This window comes from Manacus vitellinus, unplaced genomic scaffold (genome assembly GCF_001715985.3).
Source record: "Manacus vitellinus isolate BGI_N305 unplaced genomic scaffold, ASM171598v3 scaffold_6_pilon, whole genome shotgun sequence".
NCBI lineage: Eukaryota > Metazoa > Chordata > Aves > Passeriformes > Pipridae > Manacus > Manacus vitellinus.
The window spans coordinates 28,817,898-28,826,211 of record NW_021940750.1 but is presented as its reverse complement, the minus strand read 5'-3'; the positions used below and the strand labels follow the sequence as shown (position 1 = coordinate 28,826,211).

Genomic DNA, 8,314 nt, shown 5'->3' with positions numbered 1-8,314 from the left:
GCCTGCCCTTGGGCTGGGTCTGGGTCCTCTCCTGCCGGCCCTTTGTTGGTGCAGGATGTGGTGGAGCTCCCTGGGGCCGGGGGTGTTGAAGGGCCAAGGGAGATCCGGGCAGGAGGGGCTGCATTGGTGCATCGACCGCCTGTGCGGGGCGAGGCTGCAGCGGTGGGGCGCGGTCAGGTTCGGAGGAGGCAGCGGTGGGACCTTTCAGTCAGCACCTTCTGTCCCCATAGGCAGCGGAGGCTTTAAATGAGCAGCTAGTAAAGTGCTGGCTGGCTCTGCCTCCCTACTGGCTTTGGCCGTTCCCAGGGGTCGATTTGACTGTGTTCAGTTGCCCTGTTTTGGTTGATTTTCTTTTTTTGGTGGGATGAAGCGGGCCATTTGTATCACTGAGGAAGAAGCCGTTCGTTGCATGCTCAGCTTTAGTGCTGGGGGGGGAGCTCGAGCAGCTTTGCAGCTTGAGTGGCTGCAGGATGGAGAGGTGGGAGCGAGGTTGGGCCGGGTGGCTGCCCGTGCAAAAGGGTGCTTCAGTCGGTGCTGGAACATGGGCAGAACTGCTGAACGTTAGCCAGGGAAGTGCTGGATTTGGAGCATGTCCTGCAGTTGGTGTGTGCAGCCAGCTGTGCCTGAGCTCCGGGGCAGATCCTTTATTCTTTCCAAGAACTTGGTGCAGAACATGGAGGTCTCCTGAAGCAACAGGGCCCATCCTGTAAGTAGAAGAAAAATGTTGGAAAGTTTTCCTCTGTACTGAAGTACAGTCTCTCACAAATAACAAGTCAAAGTGTATTTCTGAGTATTAATTTCCATTGCACCTGTAATATCCAGACTTTTGGTATATTAATGGCCATTTGTCGTTACTTGCATTTGTAAGGAATATAACTTTTTCTATCCAGCTCTGCTCCTGCGAGAGCTTTACAAACAAGATTGGCTTGTCTTTAGCATTCAGAAGACTGCTTGCCTAGCTTTGTTTTTTGTGGTATTGTGATGGTTTCACTCTGGGCCTTCCTGGAGACCAGCTTGTAACCAGGAAGGAACTAGGAAAGTGATCACAGAAGTATCCCATGCTATTCCTTTACGGAACTTGAGGTATAAATAAAGCCAGCAGGAGGGACCTCGCGCTCTTCCTTTCCGGCGAGGTTCCAGAACGGTGGGTCCCTGTCTCGGTCTGGCTTATCTGGAGCTGAGGCCTGCAGTGACTGCTGTTCTCTGCCACACGTGAGGGGAGAGCGCTGGGCCGTGTCCAGCCATCCTGCTTGTTCAAAGGGAAGTGGTGAGATTTTGCTAATTTACCTTCAGTTGGCTGGTTGACTTGCTTGGTCTTTGTCCCTTTTTTTTGTCCTTCTCCCTTCTCCCTCCCCCTCTTCCCTTTTTGGGGAACTGTTTGGGATTTCTGGAGTTGTGGTGTATAGTATTCTCATTGTATATATCTGTCTCATATGTAAAATATATATATATATATTTTTGCTATAGCTTTGGCTGCTTAAGTCGTTTCTTTTCTCTTCCCTCTCTGGGAAGCAGGTCCTTGTTGTTGAGTTTCGGGGACTTGGCAGGAAGCCAGCTCGAAACTTGCACAACATTTTTTCCCCATTTAACCATGGGGATCTCCTTTACCAAACCTTCGATGTCAAAATTAAAGAATGGAAGCAATTCGTTCCATCCATCCTCAAGGTCTGGACGTCTCCCTATAGGGTAGCCTAAAACAGGTATAAAGATGGCTAGAATTATAAGACAAATTAATGAAACAGCCATTGTTTTTGTTATTATTTCTTCTTGATCCCAAACCGAACCTTTGTTTATATAAACAAAGTTTTCTTGGCTGCTTTCCCAGACTCTGGCAGTGTTCCCAGACCTGTTCCCAAAACAATAGATTGGTTTGCAAAACAACACCGAGCTTGGCTGTCTTCCCGAAAAATGTTTATCAAAACAAGCCAAACTTAACCAAAATATCCCACTTCTGACACCAAAAAAATGTTGTGCAAGTTTCGAGCTGGCTTTCCGCCAAGTCCCCGAAACTCGACAACAAGGACCTGCTTCCCAGAGAGGGAAGAGAAAAGAAACGACTTAAGCAGCCAAAGCTATAGCAAAAATATATATATATATATTTTACATATGAGACAGATATATACAATGAGAATACTATACACCACAACTCCAGAAATCCCAAACAGTTCCCCAAAAAGGGAAGAGGGGGAGGGAGAAGGGAGAAGGACAAAAAAAAGGGACAAAGACCAAGCAAGTCAACCAGCCAACTGAAGGTAAATTAGCAAAATCTCACCACTTCCCTTTGAACAAGCAGGATGGCTGGACACGGCCCAGCGCTCTCCCCTCACGTGTGGCAGAGAACAGCAGTCACTGCAGGCCTCAGCTCCAGATAAGCCAGACCGAGACAGGGACCCACCGTTCTGGAACCTCGCCGGAAAGGAAGAGCGCGAGGTCCCTCCTGCTGGCTTTATTTATACCTCAAGTTCCGTAAAGGAATAGCATGGGATACTTCTGTGATCACTTTCCTAGTTCCTTCCTGGTTACAAGCTGGTCTCCAGGAAGGCCTGAGTGAAACCATCACAGGTATCCAGATGATGCTTGAGTGACAACTTTGTTTTCATTTTTTATTAAATCACCCTCAGGCATCACTTCTGTTTCCTTTTATTTAAATTTAATTAGAACACATTCCAAAGGGAATTGTGCCAAACTTGCATTTTATCATCCTATGTCAATAGCTTATGAATAATAAAAGTGTTGCTGCACTATTTGAAAGTAGATGTATTTATGAAGAAATACTTTCTAATTTGAAGGCCAAGTTCACATGTTGTGTAGCTGATGAACATTGTGTATTTTGTGTGTCAGTTCATTTTGATTTCAGCAGAACATCACAAGCCAGGCTCAGTCGTGTTGATAAAGACACAGAGAAGTGTTTGCTTTCTGCAGTTAATGTGTCGTGATTAACATGGCAAATGTTGTGCAATATGAGGAAAAATGTGTCCACTTTGTGCTAGATGAAACTGCAGTAACTTATGAGGAGCATAGGTGTGCTTTTCTATTTGTTTAACTGTTTTAATATAAAGAGACATAACAAGTGTTAAGTGTAACAGCCCAAGTGGTCTGTTTTGTAATTTTAATCAAAGACTCCTGCCAGTTTTAGATGCTGGGGAGTCAGAGTGGAATGAAATCAAAATTGATTAAAAAGAAAGATATCTTTGTATTCTTAAAGACAACTAAATGCTTTCTTTCAACAAAATATTCAGCTCTGAACAGGGCTCTAGTATTTGCCTCCCTGAATTTTGTCCCAACTATTTCTACAAGGGGATGGTTCATTAGAAATAAGTGACACGAGGACACCAGACTCAAGAGTAACAAAGCCATGTGAGGATATGCTCTTTCCAGTATAACATAACCAACCACAGCTGTAGTTTAATCCTCTGTAGTCGAAGAGGTGCCCTTGGTTGTTGGTACCCTGGGCACACCAGGCTTGCAGAGAGAGCACCTGTGTGAGGAAGCCGAGGCATTGCCTGTCAGAGGAGCAGCAGCAACATGCGCAATATTCCTCCAACAGCTGCCATTCTGTTGCCGCGGAGATAATGACTTGTCCCATGTCATTATTGATCTACCAGCAGTAAGAGCAATTCTGCAGTCTGATGTTGTTTGGCAAATAAAGTAATGTCTGCTGAACACTGAAAAACTGCTATAAGTGTTGGAAAGCTGCTCAGAAGTCTGGGCTAAATAGAGGTACCTGAATTTGTAATTACTCACTGTAGTTTTGTGAGATTGGCCTGTGAGGTAATTTTAAGCTTAACAGAATGGTTTTTAATAAGGTATTTAGTATGGTCAAATGCTTCTGGATTATGCAATATGCAGCAGTTTGTTAGTGGATAAACACTTTTCCCTGATGATAAGACTTAGAACAATTAGCCCATGTACACTCTAGACAGAGAGATAATTATGTCACCAGGTCCTGTCTTCTATCAGTCTAAGTGAAACTTCTTGTATTTTCCAGATAATGATTTAAATCATCTGTTCAGAAGAAATATTAATGGGACTCCCATAAGACTCCTGACAGTTTGATGATGTTCCTGCTAGAAGACCTATTACCTCATTTTGAAAACACTAATAAAAGCACCAGTATTCAAGTTGCAGGGCTCAAATGCTCACTGTTAGTCCTAAGTTAGTTTACTTTCAGACATTCTGCTGCTGAACAGAATTATTAGTTATAAATTGATGGATCGATGTTCTTACATGGTGTACAAGGAGGTGGACATCCAAGAATGATACTGTCAGCAGTAAGGTTTTTATTTTTGTTTTTAAGAAGAGGGGAGCTAAGTTAGCTGGTGAGAAAGAAAAGTCTCATTTCAGTTTATCAGAACAGCACACCTCTTCGTGTTCAAGCCTGATATCTGTGTGTCATTCTGACTTGTGATAGTGACTGGAAATGAGGTCCCTTATTGTGCCCTAACAATTGAGCTCTACTTAGGCTGGTTTTTTTTTTGTTTCTTGAAGTTTTTTAGTGGGTTGGCTTGAGCTCCAGCTGTTCTACATGCCAGGTAAATAAAATTTCAGCATACCATAAAGGTAACATCTGGCAGCACTGACATATCTTCAGTTTTCAGAGCATTATGAATGCTTAAAATGCACCTATAATTCTGGGCTGCCTAAATTGTGAACACTGAAGACACATCTGTGAAAAGTTCTTGGTTATTTTGAAGATGAGCTAGTTTGAAAAAGTTGTGCAACAAGCAGCAGATATGTAGAAGTGTTGTGAGGGTTTTACTGATGTAGAAAATCAGGTCCCGTGGGAAATTAACATTTTGGAATTTAGGCTGTATGTAACCTGATCTAACCTGGAGATCTATAATCAAGCTTTTTTCTGAACTGGGTAGGTAATTACATAATATCCATGGGTTTATATTCCCAAGACAGTGTCTGTGATAGCTTTGAAATACAACAGTCCATTTCATAAAGGACAGAGGTGAAGAATATGTTCAAAATTACCTACATCAGTTTAACTGATGGGGGATAAACATGACCTAAGGCAGTTTTTTGACTTAGATCATGTAATGATGCCTTTGGCTGAGAGGGGTAAAGGAAAAACATCTGAGCTCCACATTCAACAAGTAGAATGCAAGATCAAGTTCAGGCTTGAATGTGGACCTTTAAAAGAGGCACTCTTTAGACTTGCAGTTTGCTTCTTAGTGACATTGATTTCACTATGTTCCTCTTTTCACTCTGCTTTGTGAGTTGTGACACTGTCCTGAAGCAAGGACGTAGTATGACCTCTGTAATAGAGGAGCAGAGTTATTCTTTGTGATAAGCAAGCTGCTTGCAGCTGTTCTGCCTGGTCAAAATCTGTTAGATCCTTGTTTCTTAGTTGCAGATGGTAGTGGTGCTTGAGTCTTTCAATATTACAGAGGAAGCATTTTATATACATCTATTTACATGCAGAACTGAGAAATATTACGTCTAATAAGAACACCTCTTGCCTCTTTTAACCTAGGAGTTAGGAATGCAAAAATCTTTTCATGAGTCTGAGAAGAAGACTGGACAAACTCAAGAGAGAGAACTTGATCTGCTAAATATTAAAGATACCATTATGGTATCAAGTCCTGAGCCATAGAAGGCTGGGGACTGGGATTGTAACTATATGCATGTCCTGTTCTTTGCTTCCTGTGCACTCACTTTTGTCCAGTGTTGCAGGAACAGTGTCTTGAGCTTTGAGTTTCCAAATGGTATATGATAATTTGTACAAATTGTAATTTACTTAAAATGCTGAAGGTGTCTGGTCTTTCATCAGGATTGGAAAACCCCAGGGCAGTCTCTGCCTGTAAGAAAGATTCTTGTGCCCCAGTTAAGGTCTGTCGGCATACTTTCTATACCTGCGGTGACAGGGGTGCTTTCCTTGGCTTGGCTTGTTTTGAGAACGTGCAGATGGAGTGGGACAAGAGCAGCTCCGATTATCGTGTCTGTCGTGACCACGAGGGGGCCCTGGCAGCTCCGGTCAGGCGACGAGTGAGCCCCGAGTTACATACTGTGCTAAAAGGGCGGGGTCAGGACTGAGTGCTTGTCTCAGTTACATCTGTTCAGCACTTCTGAATTCCTTACCTCTTCTATATAATTTTTGATGCAATATTTTGGTATGTAACTTTGAGAAATACATCTCATATTACAAAAACGTTCCTCAACTTTAATAAATATCACTGGCCTTTTCATCATCTCTCCATGTTTCAACAGCATGAGCTATTTCTCCAAGTCAAAATTCAAGAGTTTTGCACACATCACTGTATTTATGAAACAGATGGAATTGTTATGGAGAAGCTTAATAAGACTTTTTTTATATCTTACTGGTTTTAAACTTGGTACTATGATATTTCAATAAAGATGTTATTTCTCTCACCACATATCCTTTAGTCTTTCAGGTTTTTTCTAGGAATACATGTATACATTTTAACATTTTTAAGCTCTTGTAATGTTCCTTAGGAAAGGCACAATAGTCTAAGCAATGTTGCAACCAGAAATCACATGAATTGCTGTTTCTTAATCTTTACTTGACAAATCCGAAAGTCATTCTGGGAGCCTGGAAACTTTTGTTGAAACATTAGTCTTTAGTAGCTAGTGTTATCAATGTAATTTAATATAAATAAGCTCTCATTACTGTAAAAATATTGAGTGTAATTCTTAGCTATATACTGAATGTTTGTGGAAGTGCAGTGGTGTTATTTTAAAGCAGGGATGAAGAAAAGTGAGTAGCTAAAGCAAAATTAGTCATAGCAACCAATGATACTTGTAAAAAGATGTTTCTAGTCTCTAGTGTATAAGGTGTTGTGCAGAATAAAATGACTCTCATCTGACTTACATCTTGTTGTGTAGAATGAAGCTTTCCAGTTTTTATGCCCATTGGAGTTCTTTTGACTAAAATTTCCCAGAAGAGCTGCACAAGGTTTATCCTCTACTAAAGAGAACTTGAATTTGGATGAGGCAGATGTAAAGTGTGTTACCTCTGAGAAGAGAGCTATGATGTGGAATTTAAGGGCTTGAAAGTTAATTGAGAACTGGCTTTGACAGGAACTGTGCATGGAAATGTGCCCATGTCTGGCTGTGGTATGAGGTTCTGCAAAACCATTTCTATGTGTACGAACTAAATTGAGGTAAAAGTATCTCGGTTGTTTGTGTTGTTGGTTTTTTTGTTTGGTTTTTTTCCCCCCCCAGTGTATGTGATACTATCCCTCTTTTTCTGATTTTGCGTGGGCTGAGCTAGGGTCTGTTTCCTGTAACAAAAGTAAAGGGAGTGTGTGCAAAGGTGTGGGAGGCTGGAACTCAGGTAGAAGGGAATTGTACTTCTCATCTGATGCAGACAGCTACAGTGGTTGATCCTACAGATGGATGGGGCAGTGTCTTTCCAAGTGTATTCCAGTCACTATCCCTTCAGAGCAGGGAGCTTTTCAGACCAGATAGGTGAGTATCTGAGGGATACTTGAGTATGGACGGGAGAGACAGTCGAGCTGACAAGGAGCGTTAGTAAGACTGTAGCAACTAGGTCTGATGGTACTGACAGCAGAAACCACTGGAAACAAAATTGGGAAGAGTTTGAGGTAAAAAATAAATTTTAAAAAATCTGTACCGTGAAGAAAAAGGATGGGATAGGACTGAAAGGGCTAAAGTTTAGTGACACATGCAAAATAGGCTTTTCCAAGAGCAGAGAAATAAGTCCTCAAAGCTTTTAGGGGAGAATCTAGTGGCAGTGTGTCTTGGCCTTCTGTGCCACTGGTCACCTTAGTGACCACACTATGGTGAAGAACAACCAGCTTGTGATCTTACACTCACTCAGTGCAGAAGTTACCAGGTGGTTTGTGCAAGGATCAATGTGAATTTGTGTTGTAAAGTTCATTGTTAATCGACTTCTAAGGAAACAAGCACAGATGCAAGTTGTTAAAGGAATGTTCTCAGAGTTGTGACATAGGACACTCCAGAAATGCTAGTTTTAGGCTGAACAACTTTCAAAATTGCATGCATAGCACACCAGAGTTTTCATTATGACATCTTTTTTCCCCAGAAGCCCTACATATTCAGTTAGTAGGCATTAATTTTCTTGGTGTGCCCTGACGTTCAAACAAAGAAAGCTGCTTGCAGGAGGACAGCATTAGGCCTTTAATATGCCTTCCTTGGATTGATTTTATTTTAATCTCTCCTATGGAAGGAAACCTGGAAAATTAGAATACAGTCCTCAACAGTGCTCACTGCTGGTGTTTGAGTGTTTGTCTTGATGCAGTTTGAAGGCTGACTAGGAAAACTTCTTGGTCCTTGCAATTGTAATTAGAGTCAATGAAGCAAA

At 41.8% G+C, this 8,314-nt stretch overlaps 1 non-coding gene across 1 annotated transcript; it reads left to right on the top strand.

The window, feature by feature from the left end:
- Positions 1 to 3,410: 3,410 nt before the first annotated feature.
- Positions 3,411 to 3,684, top strand: LOC112841298. Its single transcript, XR_003212909.1, has one exon.
- Positions 3,685 to 8,314: the final 4,630 nt, after the last annotated feature.